Genomic DNA, 20863 nt, shown 5'->3' with positions numbered 1-20863 from the left:
TGAAAATCTTGGCACTTTACCTGGCGTTTCCCAATTGCCCTGGTGTCGTGGCAATCACGGTAATAAGGAGTTAATGGCATCCAACAGCTGCCACTAAGCCCTAGATTAGTAGTGGTAGGCATCTATGAGACTCCCATTACTAATCTGTAAGTGAAAAGAAATAAACACAGCATCAAAAAAATCCTTTATTTGAAATACTAAACAACCCACTATATTTCAATCCTTTATTGGCCCCCAAAACACACAAGTCCAACATAATCCACACAAGGTCTCATGATGGGGAAGCAGTGCATATGCGTGAAGATAATGAGTGGCCTCGATAGTACAGTGAGTTGCCTCGGAAGCAGTGTACAGCTGCATGGAGACCGGTAAGTATGAAGCGCTTGCTTTTTTTAATTTTCATTCTTTTTCTTTGTTTTCTTTTTTTATTACTTGGGCGGACAGATCCGGATTGTTTCCTGGAGTTCCCTGAGAACTTCAGGCTTAGGGTCAGTGCTTGGGCTCTTTTAAACCTGTGTGGATCCAGACTTTTACAGTCCAGTCTGCTCATCACTATCCAAGTTCCATAACATTTTCAATCATCAGTCATTGGAGCTGTGTAAAGGATTTTTTTATGCCCTGAGTTGACGTTTTTATTGATACCATTTTAAGCTATATATAAAATCTTGATCGCTGCTTTTCAGTGCATTTGTTGCTGATGAAAAAATGGAATCCTGGTTATTTTGTGGGGGGGCGATGGGTCAAAGCTGGCAAAGCTCCATACACCAGCTCTTGCTGAGCATTGTTCATTTACCACGATTGCTGCCAATGACTAATTAAGCAGAGGGAGATAAATTGTGCACTTGTTGAGCTCCTTTTTGGTATGGTGTGACTTTTTGAGGTGGGCACAAAAATTGCTTTAAAAGTTGTCTTAAAAAACAAACCATGGCCGCAAAGAAACACAGAGAAACTACATAACAAAAGAAAGTAACAATAATCCAAAAACATTCAACTACATAAGGTATAGGAGTGTCAAAAATGATCTTGATGAAGTGGTGGAAGAGGATGATCTATTGAACCCATTCTTTCCTACATAATTTGCACAAGAAAATCCTATAAGAGATGGCATGATCAGAAATACTATAATTTCTCTATTAAATGTATCCTGATTAGCCCAAAAGGAAGTATAAACAACAAGAACATAGCTTGGTGCAAAAACCCCAGAGTACTGCAGGAATTCTACCCTGATAGAATGACCATTATTTCTAGAGATGAGCCACCCCCCCAGTGTTCGAGTTCGGTTCGTCGAATGGCAGCTTAGTTCGGCGAACGTTCGACGAACACCTTCGAACCCCATTGAAAACAATGGGAGGCAAACAAAAACACATACAAACACATTATAAATGTACACATACAGTTAATAAACATTGCCATTACACTTACAGGTCTCCGCGACGCGTCCTGCACTCTGTCTCCTGCCACTTTTCCTTCTGATGATTGCTGCGCCCTCCTGGTAACCAGCACTGATGAAAGGACCTTTCGTGACGTTGTCATAGCATGTGACCAGTCACGTGTCTATTATCTCATTGGCTATTATTATTATTATTATTTATTATTATAGCGCCATTTATTCCATGGCACTTTACAAGTGAAAGAGGGTATACGTACAACAATCATTAACAGTACAAGACAGACTGGTATAGGAGGAGAGACGACCCTGCCTGCGAGGGCTCACAGTCTACAGGGAATGGGTGGTGGTACAATAGGTGAGGACAGAGCTGGTTGCGCAGTGGTCTACTGGACTGAGGGCTATTGTAGGTTGTAGGCTTGTTGGAAGAGGTGGGTCTTGAGGTTCCTCTTGAAGCTTTCCACGGTAGTGGAGAGTCTGATGTGCTGAGGTAGAGCGTTCCAGAGTATGGGGGATGCACGGGAGAAATCTTGTACACGATTGTGGGAAGAGGAGATAAGAGAGGAGCAGAGAAGGAGATCTTGTGAGGATCTAAGGTTGTGTGCAGGTAGGTACCGGGAGACTAGGTCAGGGAGGAGACAGGTTGTGCATGGCTTTGTATGTCATGGTTAATGTTTTGAACTGGAGTCGTTGGGCGATGGGAAGCCAGTGAAGGAATTGGCAGAGTGGCGAGGCTGGGGAGTAGCGAGGGGAGAGGTGGATTAAGCGGGCTGCAGAGTTTAGGATAGATTGGAGGGGTGCAAGAGTGTTGGAAGGGAGGCCAGAGAGCAGGAGGTTGCAGTAGTCGAGGCGGGAGATGATGAGGGCATGCACTAATGTCTAATCACATGGCTAGACGTCATGCTAGGTCCTGTCAGAGCATCTCTCTGGTACGCGGTGCTCGTTTGAGCATCTCCGTGTACCGGCGAGGTGCTTGGGCATATGCTTGGCTCCTCATTCCTGCATGTCAGCGCTCTTTACAGAGTCAGCCCACATGCAAGTACTGGATGCCACAGCCAGTTACTATAGCAACAGTGGAAGCAGTGACGTCACCGCTTACAACCCGCAGCCTCTGCTCACTCACTGAGTGATTAGACTGCATGGGAGCAGCAGCGTCTTCCTCCCATGCAGTGCTGTCTGATGTATCAGAGCTGCATGGATTGAAGGAGAAAGAAGGCAGAAGAACAGGATCGTGGAGGGGTGAGAGGGAGTAATAAACATGGAGTCTCTAAGTGTGTCTGTGTATTTATTTCTATTAAAGTATTTTTTCTCTGTGTGGTGTCTTTTTTTAACCCTTTATTAGAGATTCTTAGTGGCCGGGTCAAACTTGCCTGACATTAAGAATCTCTAGCTTAATACTAGCTAGTAAAACAAAGCTAGTATTAACCCATTATTACCAAGCGAGCCACCGTCACCAGGGCAGCTGGAGGGGTTGGATACAGCACCAGATGATGGCGCTTCTATAAAAGCGCCATTTTCTGGGGTGGCTGCGGACTGCAATTCACAGCAGAGGGGCTCAGAAAGCTCGGGCCAACCTGTGTTGCAGATTCCAATCCCCAGCTGCCTAGTTGTACCTGGCTAGCATACAAAAATATGGCAAAGTCCACGTCATTTTTTTGGTGGTCAAAAAACTCCTGCATATAGTTCTGGATGGAGTATGCTGAGCCTTGTAGTTCTACAGCTGCGTTCTGCTCTCCTGCATACACTTGTGAATGGAGCATGCTGAGCCTTGTGGTTCTGCAGCTGATGTCTGCTCTCCTGCATACACTAGTGAATGGAGCATGCTGAGCTTTGTAGTTCTGCTCCCCCTGTCTCTCCCTCCAGCATACAGTCCTAGATGCAGCATGCTGAGCCTTGTAGTTCTGCAGCTGCTGTCTGCTCTCCTGCATACACTAGTGGATGAAGTATGCTGAGCCTTGCAGTTTTGCTTCCCCTACCTTTCCCTCTAGCATACAGTCCTGGATGGAGGATGCTGAGCCTTGTAGTTGTGCAGCTGCTGTCTGCTCTCGTCCATACAGGCAGACAGCAGCTGCAGAACTACAAGGCTCAGCATTCTCCATCCAAAACTGTATGCAGGAATTTTTTGTCCCCCCCCAAGTAAAAAATTATGTGGGCTTGGCCAGGTTTTTGTATGTTAGCCAGGTACAGCAGACAGCTACGGGCTGCCCCCAACCCCCAGCTGCCTATTTGTATCCAGCGGGGAACCAAAAATAGAGGGAAGCCCTTTTTTTTTCAATTATTTCATGAATTTCAAGAAATAATTAAAAAAAATGACGTGGGCTTTGTCCCATTTTTGTGTCCAACCAGGTACAACTAGGCAGCTGGGGATTGGAATCCTCAGCGCAGGGTGCCCAAGCTTTCTGGGAACCCCTGCTGTGAATTGCAGTCTGCAGCCGCCTCAGAAAATGGCGCATTCATAGAAGCGCCATCTTCTGGCGCTGTATCCAACTCTTCTAGCTGCCCTGGTGACGGGTGGCTCGCTGGGTAATAATGGGGTTAGGGCTAGCTGTATATTATCAACTGGCCCTAAGCCCGAAACTCATGGTGTCATGCCAATATTAGACATGGCCACCATGAATTTATAGTACAGATTAAAAAAAAACACAACACACAGAAAAATATTTTTATTAGAAATTAAACACAACACAATTAGTGATTCCATCTTTATTGAAATAAAGAACCCCCCTCCACAGTAATCCTGGGTCAAGGGTCCCGCGCCGTCCAATCCGGATCCAATATCATCTGATCGGTTTGCTGGAAGGCAAAGCTATCAGATGATGTGTCAGTTTCAAGGGCCTGAATCACATGACACAGTAGTTGATTGTATAAAAGCCGTTTATACAATCAGCTGATACATCAGTGCAAACCCCCCCCACAAACTACACACTTCAGTGCAGACTCCTGTCCGACGACATCAGCTGATAGTTTAGCCGGCCGGGCGGTAAAAAGCCGACCTCACCGCTTGACTTATAGTGTCAGCTGATTCCGTCAGGTGACCGCATCAGCTGATCATCGCAAGGTCTGAGAAAGAGAGAGAGAGAAAGAGAGAGAGAAAGAGAGAGAGGAGAGACGAGAGAGAGAGAGAGAGAAACAAGAGATATAGGAGAGAGAGGAGAGAGCAATGCAGCCTCATTCCGTGAACTGCTCCGATTTTAGAGGTGTGTCCCATGGCTCACAACTGATGTCTGGCTCCTCCCCTCAGTGCATAATTAAATTAAATTATAATTCTAAATTAATAATAATTATAATTTAAAATTATAAATTCTTTACCGGGATGGCTGGGACTCAAACTTGTGAACTAACTCTCCATAGGCAGCAGCTCTATCTATTGAGCCACTGCCTGAAATGAAAAGTGTAGGAAGATTTGGTAATCTTGACCTCTGTATTGCAGTAGAGAATCCAGAAGTGGATTATTCAGCTACAAAGAGGAGTCAGAGAGAGGAGAAAAAGAGAGAGAGAAAGAGAGAGAGAGATAAAAAGAGAGAGAAAAAGAGAGAGAAAGAGAGAGAGAGAGAGAAAGAGAGAGACAGAAAGAGAGAAAGAGAGAGATGCACCTTAGTGTAGGGTGCATCCTAGGAGGGACAGACTACGTTGAGTGGGGGCGCCACTGGCGTGGGGTTTTAGGTTGCCGACCTCCACAGGCTAGGTAGGGTCAGCCTGCTAGACCAGGGTTGTTTATAGTGTGCACTTAGTCTTTTTATTCTCTTTCCATTTCTGTCTTTTTGCTTCTATGGCTGCTAAGCTACAGTGAGGCTCTGTTTTTGTTTGTGTCGTCCTTTCTTGTGAGGCTTATTTTTGAGTCCGAGGCTCAGTTGGGTACCTATCTCCTAATGTCCCCCCCTTTTGGTCCTGTTTTGCCCTTTCGCTTATGCCGCATGATTGCTTCTTTGGGTGTATTTTTTTATTTTTTTATTTTTTATGGTTGGAGTCCGTTTTGAGATGATGCCTGGCTGAACTGTGAGATTAGTATCTAGCTATATGGGATGTTCCTGCTATGGTGTAGGCCTATTTTACCTATACTGGCGCCAAGGGTCTTGTACCTTGAGGCTGCCATCAGACGCTGGTAAAGCCTGGTGAGGTCTTCTATTATTACCAGGTATTTCCGGTTTGGTATGTTATACATTAGCTTGCGTTCCAGGCTTTTGTTGATGACGTCAGCGGCGCATCCTTGCTGATGCGGCCGATGTTATCGTCATGACGTTGTTTCCGGCATGGTGCATGCTGGGTAAACACGTCATGACGTTTGGTGGACCTACTGCGCACGCGCGGTCTCTATAAAGAAGCGTGGTTTTCAAATAGCCGGCGCGGCACACACAGCTTGGCATTCATCCATGCTGGACGTATCGGGTAAGCAGTCTGGACTTTGGATGCTGTTTATTCATTTTCTCTTGTATGGGCTGTAATCTATGACTATTGTTTTACAGTCCGTCCTTGGGGCAATTTTGTTGTCTGTCAGCCTTGATGTGACTACTGACATGATGTTAAGTACCTTATGAAGACTCCCCTGAAGATTATTGTATGAAACGCATCGGGAGGTTACATACTACTGCTTTTTCACTTGAGCCAACGAATGGTATTTATGTAGGACCTGTGAAGGGTCACCTATGATTGAGCTCTGTACTTTTTTCCAATTTGACATGCCCTTGGAAGCACGGTAAGACCGTTTTCCTTTTTCTGATTCATAGTTGCAGTTGATCTGAGGGATTTACTGTTGCAGCAGGTCTGACGTGACAACCATAGATTTTGCTGTGCTTCTCTGAATGCAGGTACTCTGTGTGACTTGTTTTCATACTTTCTGCATTTTGTGCCTGATGTTCATTTTGAGGCTGTAGCCATCCTGTGTATGGCCCAAAGGAACATTTTTTATTCTTTTATAGTGGCAGTCCACTTTTAATGTATACCCATTAAAGGTTATATTTTAGGAGTTTTTTTTCTCTGGCTGTTTGCCCCCCGCTGCTATTTACTAACTCTCCATAGGCAGCAGCTCTATCTATTGAGCCACAGCCTGAAATGAAAAGTGTAGGAAGATTTGGTAATCCTGACCTCTGTATTGCAGTAGAGAATCCAGAAGTGGATTATTCAGCTACAAAGAGGAGTGAGAGAGGGGAAAAAGAGAGAGAGAAAGAGAGAGAGAGGTAAAAAGAGAGAGAAAAAGAGAGAGAGAAAGAGAGAGAGAGAAAGAGAGAGAGAGAGAGAGAAAGAGAGAAAGAGAGAGAGAGAAAAAAAGAGAGACTGAGAAAGAGAGAGAGAAAGAGAGAGAAAGAAAGAGAGAGAAAGAAAGAGAAAGAAACAGAGAGAGAAATAGAGCGAGAGAGAGAAAGAAAGAGAGAGAAAGAAAGAGAGAGAGAGAAAGAGAGAGAGAAAGAAAGAGAAAAGAGAGAGGAGAGTGAGGAGAGAGAGAAAAGAGAGAGAGGAGAGAGAAGAGAGAGAGGAGAGAGGAGAGAGAGAGGAGAGAGAGAAGAGAGAGAGAAAAGAGAGAGAGAAGAGAGAGAGAGAAGGAAGAGAAAGAAGAGAGAGAAGAGAGAGAGAGAAGAGAGAGATGAGAGAGAGACGGAAGAGAGAGAAGAGAGAGAGAGGAGAGAGAGAGGAGAGAGAGAGGAGAGAGACAAGAGAGAGGCGAGAGAGGAGAGAGAGAAGAGGGAGAGAGAGGGAAAAGACAGACGAGAAGAGAGAGGAAAGAGAGAGAAGAGAGAGTATAGAGAGAGAAGAGAGAGAGGAGAGAGAGAAGAGAGAGGAGAGAGAGGAGAGAGCAATGCAGCCTCATTCCGTGAACTGCTCCGATTTTAGAGGTGTGTCCCGCGGCTCACAGCTGAGGTCAGTCTCCTCCCCTCAGTGCATAATTAAATTAAATTATAATTATAAATATATAATAATTATAATTTAGAATTAAAAATAAATTAAATTCTTTACCGGGACGGCCGGGACTCAAACTCGTGAACTAATTCTTCTTAGGCAGTAGCTATACCCATTGAGCCACTGTCTGTAATGAAAAGCATAGGAAGATTTGGTTAGATTAGTAGAAAATCCAGAAGTAGATTATTCAGCTACAAGGATGGATTGATCGATGGATGGAGAGAGGGATGGATGGAGGGATAGAGGGATGGATGGAGGCAGGGATGAAAGGAGGGATGAAGGGAGGGATGAATGGAAGGAGATATGGAGGGAGATATGGAGGGAGAGATGGAGGGAGGGATGGAGGGAGTGATGGAGGGAGGGATGAATGGATGGGGGAAGGGATGTATGGATGGATGGAGGGAGGGATGAAGGGAGGGATAAAGGGAGGGATGAATGGATGGAGAGATAGAGGGAGGGATGGAGGGATGGATGGGAGGGCAAACACCGGCACTACCGCACGCATCATCCTCACACACACGCAGGCACTACAACCCCCATCATCCTCCCACACACAAGCACTACAGCACTCATCACCGCACACATGCATGCACTACAACCCCCATCATCCTCGCACTCACGCAGGCATTACCTCAGTGACGTCCCCGCTGACAGCGCGGCTCACGTCAGTTGCTCCGTGGATCTGACACAGAGTGCTCGTGTTCTACGGCGGTCCTGACAGCTTCATGTAGCAGAGCTGGATACATCGCGGGACCTCTGTGGATTATGTCAGACCTGGAGGGGTATTTGGGGATTTTAATAAAATAGTGAAAGAGGGTGTTTTTTTCTTTTATTCCAAATAAAGGATTTTTCATTGTGTGTGTTTATTTACTTTCACTTACAGCTTAATTATGGAAGGTATCTCGGGGAGACGCCTGCCATGATTAACCCCTTATTACCACGATTGCCACCGAACCAGGGCAATTCGGGATGAGCTGGGTAGAGTCCCGGGACTGTCGCATCTAATGGATGCGGCAATTCCGGGTGGCTGCCTGCTGATATTGTTAGGGTGGTGGGCTCCCCATAATGTGGCACTCCCCATTCTGACAATACCAGCCTCCAGCCGTATGGCTTTATCCTGGCTGGTATCAAAATTGGGGGGAATCAGAGTTTTTTTTTGTTTTTTTTATTTTATTTATGTATTTATTTATTTTACTGCACGATATAGACTCGCCCACCGGTGGCTGTGATTGGTTGCAGTGAGACAGCTTTCACTCATCGTGGGGGCGTGTCTGACTGCAACCAATCATGGGCGCCGGTGGGTGGGGAAAGCAGGGAATACCAGATTGAATAATGAATCGGCAGCCATTTTCAAAAGAGGAAAAGCCGCCGGAGCTTTGTGACAGCCGTGCAGCGCCGCGACCGTGATCGGTGAAGAGGAAAGAGAGGGATTGTGCTGGGGATGCAGGACGCATGCAGATACGCAACGTGCGCACATAGCCTTACTGTGAAAAGCCACGCTTTTGGTGATCGAACCGTTATCGAACGTAACTCAAACTGCCGAACTTGAAGAAAATCGTATGAGTTTGTTGAACGACTCGAACACCGCCCAAAATCACTCGAATTTTAAATTGGCGAACCGTTCAAATTGAACATTGCTCAACTATAATTATTTCTAATATTAAAGGATTCCATAATTACATGGTCTCGGCCATAGAACTTGTACATAAAAAATGTGGGGCAAGTATTCAAACAGAGATAAAGTAGTCATTATCGAAACTATAGGTCAGTAAAGCTAACCTCTATAATCAGCAAAATATTGTGAGCTTTTCGAAGACATTCCACTCTGGATTATGGCAATAAAAATACCCTATTTACCCTTTATCAACATGAGTTTATGAGTGATGGGTCATGTCTAAGAAATCTGATAATCTAAAGGAAGGTGAGTTTACTGGACCAGAGTAAGACCATGGATTTTGTCTGTTTGGACGTTTCAAAGGTGTTCAATAAATTTCCACTTACAAACTGGTACATAAAATTGGATCAATGGCATGAGGGAAAATTATTTTTAATTGGGTTAATAACTAGCTCAGTGATAGGAAACAATGGCTTGTTATTAATGGAGCCCACTCTGATTGGGTCACAGTTAAACAGTTAACAGTGGGTTACCACAGGGGTCGGTATTGGGCCCTCTCCTTTTTAATATATTACTGACCTTGGAGAAAAAAATACACAAAATATTTTCTATATTTGTAAATTATATTCTGCAAGTTAATCAACACAGAGGAGGATAATTTAATATTGCAGAGAGACGAGAGAGAGAAAGAAGCTGAAGCGCCTTCAGTGCTTTGCAGACATAGCAGAAAAGCCTCAGTCAGACATCTGGATATCATAGCTGCCTGAATGAGGTTTTGCACTAACTGAATTTGACTGCTATGTAACAACTTAGATATTAAAACAAAAAAAAAAACAAAAAAAAGTGTAATACACTATATATATATATATATATATATATATATATATATATATATATATATATATATATATATATAATATTAGTGTGATGTTCACCTTGCAACCTGGGGGGTACTCCCTCAGTATGCGTGCTTCAGGTAGACATGGGAGGCATTTCCTTAATCTCAGGCTGCTTTATTCAACGTGCATAAAGCTGATTGCCAGTACTGCGTATAACATGGCATTACAAGCAGGAGACAGGCATGTTCTCAAACACCAGGTCTCCAGGGTCAGTCCAGCGATAAAAGTCCCAACATAGCCTTCTCAGACAGCAGGTTTCCACACCTCAGTGTCTTAATCCATTAGCCCTTTTTTACCTTCTTTCTTTCAGACCCATTTGTACCCATCAGAGTCTAGTCTATTGTCTTTTGTCTCATCGCTCCAAACATTCATTTCCAATATTCTACTGTCTACTTTTTTGCAAACTCAAGTCAACGCTTGTTATGATAATATTAAAGTCAAGGCTTATTCATCTTTTTTCAGGCCACCCTTCTAGACTTGTGTAATATGCGTCACACGGTGCTTGCATGGACATCTGTCATCTCACTATTACAAAGCAATCGAGCCACCTCCAGTGCCATGTTTGTCTAGCCAGAAATGATAGACTTTATGATCAGCCAACTTGTTAACCCTGGTATTTAGCTTGGACATCCACTTCTTGGCTTTTGACATCCACTTCTTGGCTTTTGAATGGCTGGATGGACTTCATGTCATATTTTTCCAACTGTGTTTTCACTCACATGATTCAGTTTGGCAATATTCTTGGCTGAGAGACCGCTATCATTGAGCTGGATGATGCTGTTTCTTTATTATTGAGAAATCATCTTCATGACAACTTCTCAATCTTTAACCAGTGACTTATGCTAAATAGTTGCAAGTTATATTTCTATATGAGTTAACCAAGATGTTTGTCTATAAACATGATGGTAGTCTTACGTTCAAACCTGTCGAGGATGGTGAGATATGGAGCCTAAAAGCCAAAAGTTCAAAACATTATTAACCTTTTGCTCCTCAATGTAACCATAATCATACTCCCCTGAAGAAACATGACAGGTCATTTCAATCAAACAATCAACATAAAAAAACAACCCCCAAAAAAGGGATGTATTGTATTTATTAACGGCATGTTACACAGAGGGGAATGCATGCTATTTAAATTTTTGTTTAACTTAGGGTGCATGTCCACGATCAGTGTTTGCTGCGTTTTGGACACAGCATGCTTCAGCTACGTCCAAAATGCTGCATTGTACAGTACAAGCATAGTGGATGGGATTTCTTGAAATCCCGTGCCCACTGGGCTTGTTTTTTCCACAGCAAACACTGATCTACAGTGCGTCTTTCCAGACTGCAGCATGTCAATTGTTTGCTGCGGAATCATAAGTGTCCTCTATAGAGAGAACACAATGAGGAGACCACAGAGAACTGAACCGTGATTGTGGGTATGAGCTGCTGCGGTCTTCTGCATTCTCCTGCTGAGGAGAAGCACGGCCACGCAGGTCAGGACCCACTGCATCCAAGACGCAGTGAGTCTTGATCATGGGCAGGCAGCCAGGCACATACCCAAAGAAGAAAATCCAAAATCAGGTTGCCAGCCATCCTTGGTGACACTATTCACATCTCAATGGCACAATGCAGTCACCAACAAAATGACTCTGTGATATGATCACAACCTTCACTCTTTCTTACATGTCTGCAAATAACCAAAGATGATAAGTGACATCAAACATATGTGAGCAGATCTAACCCACATTTATTGCAGTTGTAATTTGAGCTAACACTACACTAAGTTTTCATGACAAATAGTTTTTCAGTGTTTGTGTTTATTTATTTCATATACAGATTAGTAATGTGGGGGTCTCATAGACCATCTTCATTACTAATCTGGGGCTTAGTGCAGCTGTGGGCTGCCAATACCTTATTACCCCAATTGCCACTGAACCATGGCAATGGGGAAGATACATGTGAAGTTCCAAGATTGTCGCATCTAATGGATGTGCCATTTCTGGGTGGCCACAGGCTTCTATTTTTAGGCTGGGGTGGCCAAATAACCATGGGTCTTCCCAGCCTGAGAATACTAGCCCCCATCTGTTGGGCTTCATCTAGGCTGGGCTTCAAAATTGAAGGGGTCCGCGAGCTGTTTTTTAAAAATCATTTATTTAAATCATTTAAAAAAAGTCACATGCGGTTCCGAATATTTTGATACACAGCCAAAATAAGCACATGGCTGGGGGCTGCATCCTGTATAGGAGGACAGCACAGCACTTTTTAAATGTATTTATTTATTTTACACCAGCAGTATAATTCTGTCAGAGAGGGTGAGGGTGTAGTCTTACTGCAGCCAATCAGAGATGCCAGTGGGCGGGGAAAGCAGTGAAGATGTATAAGGGATAATTATTGGACTCAATTGGTAGCGCTGCAGCTGTGGGGAGACTCGGTAAGTATGTATGTCGCGGGCGGGGAGGACGCTGCCGCACTGTGCACTTGCTAACGCTCGGGTCCGGCGCTGCTGTGGCTGCTGCTCGGTGGCTCGAGCGGTGGGCCGGATCCAGGGACTCGAACGGCGCTCCTTGCCCGTGAGTGAAAGGGGTGATTGGTTTGGGGGATTTAGTCCGTGACGCCACCCACAGGTTGTGGTGAAGATAGGCACCACTGCTGCTCATGACGGGGATCCTGGGAGCGATGGTAAGGAGCAGCTGGGATGTTGTTTTCCCCCCCTCCGTGTGTAGGGGTCGGTGGTCCCAGGGCCCGGTGGAGTGACGGGGAGGCAGGGTTGGTGAGGTGCAGGGTTGCTGGGACAGCGCGGCACGGTGCCGGATGGCACGGGTGTACTCACTCAGTAAGAGATGCACAAAGTCCTCAGTGAACCAAACGGCTGGATGGACGGGTCCCGCAGCCAGCTGCAGTGTCTCTCCCCGGACAGGTGATGGCAGCTGTCTTTCCCTGCACCTTTGTGTACTTGTTTGACTGCGATGGATTCCCAACGGTAGTCCGCTCCCCGATGTATGGATACCGGAGGAGCCCGTTTGCCTGCAGGCGCTTGCCCTTGGGTCTCTAGCCATAGGCGGTAGCTGTATACCCTCACGGTGTGGGCGGTTGCCTTCAATCGGGTCTTTGGCTGTTAGGAAACCCCTGGGGTTCCAGTCACACTCGGATTTGACTATTGTCGGTGGCTCCAAGCCTAGTCAGGGTCTGATGGCCCCGCCTGTGTGTGCTGGCTTCACTTCGCTCCCCGGTCGGTACCGGCGGGCCAATGCCCAACCCCGGTCCTACGGTTCCACGTCGATTCACCTCTCCTGCAGACGGCCACCACCGTCTGCCAACCTTGCTGTTGGTGCCTGGGCCACAAACCCAGCCACCCAAGTGTTTACTCCTCACTCTTTGACCTCTCAGACTGATCTGTCACTTTTCCTGCCTCCAGGCCTGTGAACTCCTCGGTGGGTGGAGCCAACCGCTTTGCTCCTCCCCTACCTAGTGTGGACATCAGACCCTGGAGGGAGGCAACAAGGGTTTTGTGTTTGGCTAATGTTACTGTCTAATGGGGGTGGGGGTGTGTTTGTGTTACCTGTGACGACCTGGCTAGGCCAGGGCGCCACATGTACAGCTTTCACCCTTTTGCTTCTTTTTTTACAGTGCTCAATCACACCCATTCCAATACTTGACATGTTTTTAATGGGCAGGAAGAGGATGGTTTTTGCAATCCGAACATTTACAAATCTTTTGCAAGATCGCCGACTTTTGAGGTAAATGTTTGGATGTCCAATTCTGATCCAATCCGGCCAAAGATCATACGATTTTAACATTTTCCGATCTTTGCCAATCAGAATTGCTCATGTCTTATTTTAGCATTCTATCAACATTTAGTGTTCTGGTCATATTAGGGTTGGATATGGTATGAGCCTATGTGGTTGACATTTTTGCAGTAGTCGACTTGCCACTATTGTTATTGATGCTTTGTGGCTTGTATGTATGTCAGCATTAGAGGAGCTTTATGAAAATAATGGCCTTGTGGCTGACTGTTTTATGAGCCATTGTGGCTGTGTTATGGGGCTCTATAGCAGGCACTGTTACAAGGGCTCTATGCCTGGTATTGTGATGGGCTAGCTGTTTAGAGTTGTATTGTTGCTACTACTGTTATTGCTGCACTGGGACTATCTGTAGCTGGTACTTTTAGGGAGAACTTAGATTCTAATTGATTTGGAAGCCCATAAAAAACTGTTTCATAGACTTACTTTATTGTTTTTTTATATTAAATATTAATGTATCTATACATACACAAAATGTTCGGCCTCCATGGACTTAGCAAACTGTAACAATAAACTATTTAATAGCAAAAATCCTTGTCCTTGAAGGGAACTGTGTCTGTCATTTGCTTTTCCTTCATTGTTAAGTCATATCCAGCAATGGAAATATTCAGCAACATCTAAGCTGAGCTAAAAAGAGTCAAAATAAAGTCCTGTGGTTTTTAGCATGTGTGTTTGACTCCTATCAGGAAAGAAAAATGTTGATGAGAGCAATTTTTGTATTGTGGATGCCAATCTGTATCTCATTGACAGAAAAGACCATAAAGTTTGGCTTTTGATGAGTGGGTTAAATATTGAAGAATCCTGGTTTTATTAAAAAAAAAATATAATAAAATTTCTCAAATCTGGCATTAAACGGAATCTATATATACAAAAAACTGGAGCTAGTCACACCCAGAAGTCGAGGCTGGGACAAACATAAGTAACTTTCAAACTTCTGTGAAGCTGCAGGTAGGGATTGGTCCTGTATCGCAGTCAATTGTTAAGAAACAATACGATATAGAAATGACAATACCGCGCCCCCTAAGGGACACATAAACTGGGAACATGTGTGTCGATAACCTAAAATGCATGTAGGGTGAGACACAGATTGTACATAGTGCCAGATTAATATAAACCAATTGGAATTAAGGAAATAGTATTTTTAATAATGTTTTTAAAATTGTTGTAAAAATGGGGGAAGTGTAAAAACAATGTAGTTAGTGTCGCGGGCGGAGAAGGGGACGCCGCGCTCTCCCACTGCTCAGGTCCGGCTGCCGCGGCTGCTGCGGCCTGCCGCTGCTTGGTGGCTCGAGCGATGGGCCGGATCCCGGGGACTCGAGCGGCGCTCCTCGCCCGTGAGTGAAAAGGGGAATTGGTGTTTTGGGATAGTTTATTGTCCGTGACGCCACCCACGGTTGTGGTGATTTGTTAACACCACCGCTGCTCTGTATGGGGAGCCCGGGAGTGATGGTCTGGAGCAGCCAGTTGTTGATGTGCCCTCCGTGGGTAGGGGTTTTGGTGCTCCCGGGGCCCAGTGATGGGGTTGGAATGGTGGACAGGCGGGTATGGGGCCTGTGGAGGTGCAGGGGCGCAGGGACAGCGCTGTGCCGCATGGCACGGAGGTACTCACTCAGCCAGTAAACACGACACAGTTCTCGGTAAACAAATGGCTGGTTGGACGGGTCCCTCGGGCGGTTCACGGTGCTGATGTTCCCTGCAGTTAGCGGTGACGGTCTCTTCCCTGCACCTATGTAAAGTCCTTTTGGTAGCGATGGGTTCCCACCGGTTACCCACTCCTCGGCTTCAAGCTGGGCCGAAGGAGCCCTACTTTGCCCGCAGGCGCTGGCCCTGGGAAACTGGTGCCCTGGCGGTGGCGGTGTCTCCCCTTCACGGTCGGGCTGTTGCCTTCAATCGGGACTTGGTTATTAGGAGACAGACGTCCCCTTCACTGACGGATTTGGCAAATTATGGCGACTCCTAGCCTTGCCGGGATCCGAAAGGCCCCTGCCCTGGTGCTGACTGTTCTTCGTATACTGCTCCGGTACCGCCGGGTCACCACCCGTCCGCGGTCCTTCCAGCAACCTCCGAGCAGTCCCCCTGCAGACTATCACCGCCGTCTGCTGACCTTGCTGTCACTGTCCGGGGCACACACCCGGACCAACTTCAGGCTTTACAAACTGTATCTTTTCACTTTACTTCAGCTTCTCTCCTAAGCTCCTCTACCACTTCACTTCCTTCCACTTTCACTTCCCTCACTTAACTGCCTGGTTCCTCCTGCCTCCAGGGCTGTGAACTCCTCGGTGGGCGGAGCCAACCGCCTGGCCCACCCCCTGGTGTGGACATCAGCCCCTGGAGGAAGGCAACAAGGATTTTGGGTTAGCTTGATGTACCTGCAGGGAATGTGGGGTGCATGTGGTGTTGTGACCTGTGACCCCTGGCTTGCCCAGGGCGTTACATTAGCAGTGTGTTACCTTCATAGATTGAAACATATAGGAAGTCCTTAGAGGGAACCTGTCACCAGATTTGGGGCCTATAAGCTGTGGCCCCCAACAGTGGGCTCTTGTATACAGCATTCTAACATGCTGTATATAAGAGCCCAGGCCGCTGTGTAGAACGTAAAAATCACTTTATAATACTTACCTAAATGGTCGGTACGGTGCAGATGGGTCAGATGGGTGTCTCCGTTCTCTGGGTGCAGTGCCTCCTCTGTCGGCCATCTTTGTCCTCCTTCTTCTAAAGGTGGGATGCATGACACGTCCTACATCATGCACACACGCCAGCATTGAGGTCCTGTGCAGACGCACTATAATATTTTGATCTGCCCTGCTCAGGTCCCCCCTGTGGGCCCACTCCCGCTTGCTGCCTTAACACCGGCAAGCATAACAGTTTGCTCAGGCCATGGACTCTGTTGACTCCAACACCCATTCTTTTTGAGGGGTGTATGAATAGATTTCTCTCATTCGAGCCAAGCAGGATCAGTCTCTGTTGTTTCTGCATTCCGTGAACTCCGGTTTGCATTATCTGGGACCTGCTTTCTCATCTGTATCTGTCCAGTCTGCAGCTCCAGCACTGACCACATCTGGGCTTTATCTGTTTGTTACACCACGTTTTGACGGCGACTCAAAGCAGTGCCGAGGGTTCATCAATCAGTGCACTCTACACTTTCAACTGTTGGCCCACCAGTTTTCTTCGGACTGTGCCTAAGTAGCATTCCTAATGTTACACCTCGGTGAGGAGACTCTTGCTTGGGTCAACCTAATTTGGGAGGGTAGAGACTCAATCACCTCTGACATTCTAGACTTCCTGGTTGCCTTCCGAAAAGATTTTAATGAGCTTGGTCGAATAGCCTCTGCGACATCCTCTCTTCTGCAGTTGCGTCTAGTAGTTCAGACTGACAGTATGCGGTTCAATTCCACATCATTTCCTCCAAAATGGAATGACATACTCAGGCAGTGGTGGCCGCATTTTGGGAAGGTTTATCAGGGAGGATTAAGATTTAACTGGCAGGCTGGAATATTCCCACTACATTGGATGATCTGATTTCCTTGGCTACCTGTGTTGATTTCAGGTTCCAGTAGCGATCCATGGAAGTGATATGTGATAGGGGACCTATATATTTGGCTCAATTCCTTCAGAGTCTGCAGGTGTCCCAGTTTCCAGTTGTCACTTCTGCTCCTGAATCTATGCAGGATGACTACATAAAGATGTCCGAGCAATGACAATATCATCAAGCCAAGGGTCTGTGTTTCTACTGTGGAGGTGTAGAACACTTCATCTGTGTATATCCCGTGAGGCTGGGATAAACTTACCTTATGTCCATAGGAGGGGATACTCTAGGTGAGAACAATACCTCTTCTCCATTGATCCTGTCCATGTCCGTATGAAATGGAAGAATTCAGTTGTCTGGGATAGCCCCCCTTGATTCCGGATCTGTTGTAAACCTACAATAGGCTGTGGTGGATAAGTACCAGTTCCCTATCCAACGCCTTCAAGATCCTCTGATGTCTGTCAATGTCAGACTCCTGTTTGAACTCATACGCTTTGTTTGTAAACTAGTGAACCTAAGGGTGGGAGCTTTGCATTCACAGAAGATCTTCCTGGTGCTTCTAAACTTGTCATTCCCACTTCTACTGGATCAGGATCTGCTCCATATCCACAAGCTTGTTGTGAACTGGATATCCGGAGAGTTGTTCCTTTGCGGGCACAACTGCCACAAGAGATGTCTGGTTAGTGCTTATCCGTCCAGGTGTCCGGGTCTTCTAAGGGACCACCTTGCCATCCAGTGCTACTACCTGCATTCCAGCCTGGCATTGTTGACTTCAGCAAGAGGAAAATGGAATCCAAATATGTCCCTGAATCTTCTGACATGACTAGTCTGGTGACCAGTTCCATCAGTCATTAAGGGACTGGGAAAAGCCTACCGAGCAACAGTCATCTGGCCTTCCCCTTGCAAAGGTCATTCCTACAGGTATCAACTCTGAAGACATTTTACTGGAGATAAAACTTCCTTCAAGCCTAGTGAAGAGGGGGCATAAGGATGGTACTGTAATACCAGCGTCCTTGCGCTATCCTGCCTTTGTCAAATTTTCTTGATTGCCAGATGCCAGCTAAAGGGGATTTTCAGTTTACATAGGGCGGTGTCACACGCTACGATATATCGGGCGATATGTCGTCGGGGTCACGGAATTTGTGACGCACATCCGGCATCATTAGAGATATTGCAGCGTGTGACAGCTACGAACAACTGTGAACGAGCAAAAATACTCACCTTAACGTTGCTCGTTGACACGTCGTTCATTTTCATAACGTCGTTCCTCCTTCTGTGCGCCGGTTGTTCGTCGTTCCCGAGGCAGCACACATCGCTCCGTGTGACACCCCGGGAACAAAGAACACAGCTTACCTGCGTCCCGCCGGCAATGCGGAAGGAAGTGGGCAGGATGTTACGTCCCGCTCATCTCCGCCCCTCCGCTTCTATTGGGCGGCCGATGTATGACGTCGCTGTGATGCCGAAAGTCCCTCCCCCTTCAGGAAGACGATGTTCGCCGCCCACAGTGACGTCGTTCAGTAGGTAAGTACATGTGACGGGGGTAAACGACTTTGTTGCCAAATTGCCCGTGACGCACAAACGACGGGGGAGGGGGCGATCGCACGATAAATCGTCTTGTGTAACGCCGCCCTTACTTTTCTTTAAGAACAGTGAATAAATTGTCTTTGTAATGCTGTTATCCCTGCAATACCTTGCCTTTTCCCTGCAGCTAGGACACTAACATACTCACTTCCGTGGCTGAACTGCATCCTGCCTTGCCTCTCCACAGCTGTCCACTTGTGCTCCTGCTGCCTGCTGCTCCTGTGGCCTGCACATGTCTGCACTAGAGGCTGTACCTGTCTGCTCATGAGCCCGTCCCTGCCCTGGAGGTCAGCTGTCACAGGCCTGGACACTGCCCTGGAGCTGGCACCTGGTGTCTATCAGCAGCAAAGCCAATCCTTACCATCCGAGGCTCTAGCGAATACCTGGTAGGAGCTTAGTTAAGTCCTTCCCATGTCTGGGTCTCCCCTGTGGTCCAGTGGGTCCACTCCCCATCCCCGCCTCAACACCGGCAACCGTAACAGTCTCCTTCAGTGTACTTTTTGGAAACTCAGTGACTAACTTGCACAATTTGATTTTGTGATAGTAAATTTCTTTAGTTTCTTTCTCTCTTTCCTTTTCTAATCTAGAATAATCCCAAAGAAATTCCTTGATTGTCTCTTTGGATCTGATCCACTTCTAAAATAAGCTGTTTAATGGGTTTTATGGCGCTTACATGTTCATAATTCATCCACAAGAATGACTACACATACTTGTTTTAATAAGAATATACTTTATGGTAAGCGAGACTGCTATTTAATTAGCCAAAGGGAGATTAGTTCATGATACAATCTGTTCCACTCATCTTGGACATTAAGAAAAGAGTCAGACAATGTTATTTATGAATTTGCCCTTTATGTGTTGTGGCACAGAGAAATTTCTTCAGAAAGAGAAATTTTTGTCTTTTTTTTTTACAGAGCTGCTCTGCAAAAAAAATAAAGTTGAGGTTTCTTATTTCTGATAAGCATCTAATTTTTGTTGTCATTCTACAATATACAGTACTTTTAATGAGTTCCATCCTCAGTAATTTGCTAATAAAAATAGATATATACCGTATTTTTTGTTTTAGAGGATGCACTGGATTATAAGATGCACCCCAAATTTAGAGGAGCAAAATAGGATAAAATAATTTTTAACATTAAAATGAGGGTCCGTCTTATAATCCTAATGCGTCTTAATCCTAGTGCTCACCAGGGGGAAGCGGCGGTGGTGGAGCTGCTAAGGAAAGTCACAAGAGGCAGTGTGATACTGTGAGAGGAGGGTCAGCAATACTGCGGGCTCGGGGGTGTCGCGGTGAGCGCTATTTATCTGAGGGTGGGCTGCAGGGGTGATACTGGAGTGGAGCGACTCAGGAAGGTCACAGGATGGAGGGTCACTGGAAGGGGTGTCTCGATGGCAGGTGCCATTGATCTGTCCGCAGGCTATGTTGAATCCCCTGGATAAGGCTTACAGGGCAGCGGTGGTGGAGCTGGGCCATAGGAGGCATGGTCATAGGACGCGCTTGGGGTATCACGGCAGGCACTATTGATCTGTAGGTGGGTGGGCTGTAGGGGTGTCACAGGACGGGGTGTGTCAGCAGCAGGTGCATTGAGTGGACTGTGGGCTCCATTGAATTGGCAGCAATTGATGAGAAGGACTTCAGGAAAATGCCCGCGAAGGTGTTGTGTGCACAGATAGGACTCTGTGGCCATTTTCTAGAAGTTCATTACGTCAATCTGCGCATACGCTGCTTCCACGGCCATTTTTTTGAAGTTCATTGCGCCATCCGTGGGCAATTCAATGCAGCCCGCAGTCAGCTCAATGGCTCAATGCACCTGCTGCCGAGACACCCCATCCTGTGACACCCCCACACACAGTGTGTCTGCCCTCAGATCAATGGCGCCCGTTCCTGTAAACCTGTCTCCTATGATCTCACTTCACCACTGCTGCCCCAGTAAGCCATATCCGTTTTGTAAGACGCTCCCACATTTCACCCCCCCCGTTTTGGGGGAAACAATGTGCATCTTACAATCCACAAAATATGGTATACAAAAAATCCATATACGGATAAAGTCAGAAAGCAAGACAAAAAAAACAACAAACTTTTATTGACCTGAATTTAGACATTGACTTTTATTTGTCTATCATCATCCATATGAGATGTGTTGTTTGTGTATGCAGTTGTGTGTACTAAGCCAAATATAG

The sequence above is a fragment of the Anomaloglossus baeobatrachus genome, chromosome 8 (genome assembly GCF_048569485.1).
Source record: "Anomaloglossus baeobatrachus isolate aAnoBae1 chromosome 8, aAnoBae1.hap1, whole genome shotgun sequence".
Lineage (NCBI taxonomy): Eukaryota > Metazoa > Chordata > Amphibia > Anura > Aromobatidae > Anomaloglossus > Anomaloglossus baeobatrachus.
The sequence above is the reverse complement of the archived record's forward strand: the minus strand, read 5'-3'. Positions refer to the sequence as shown.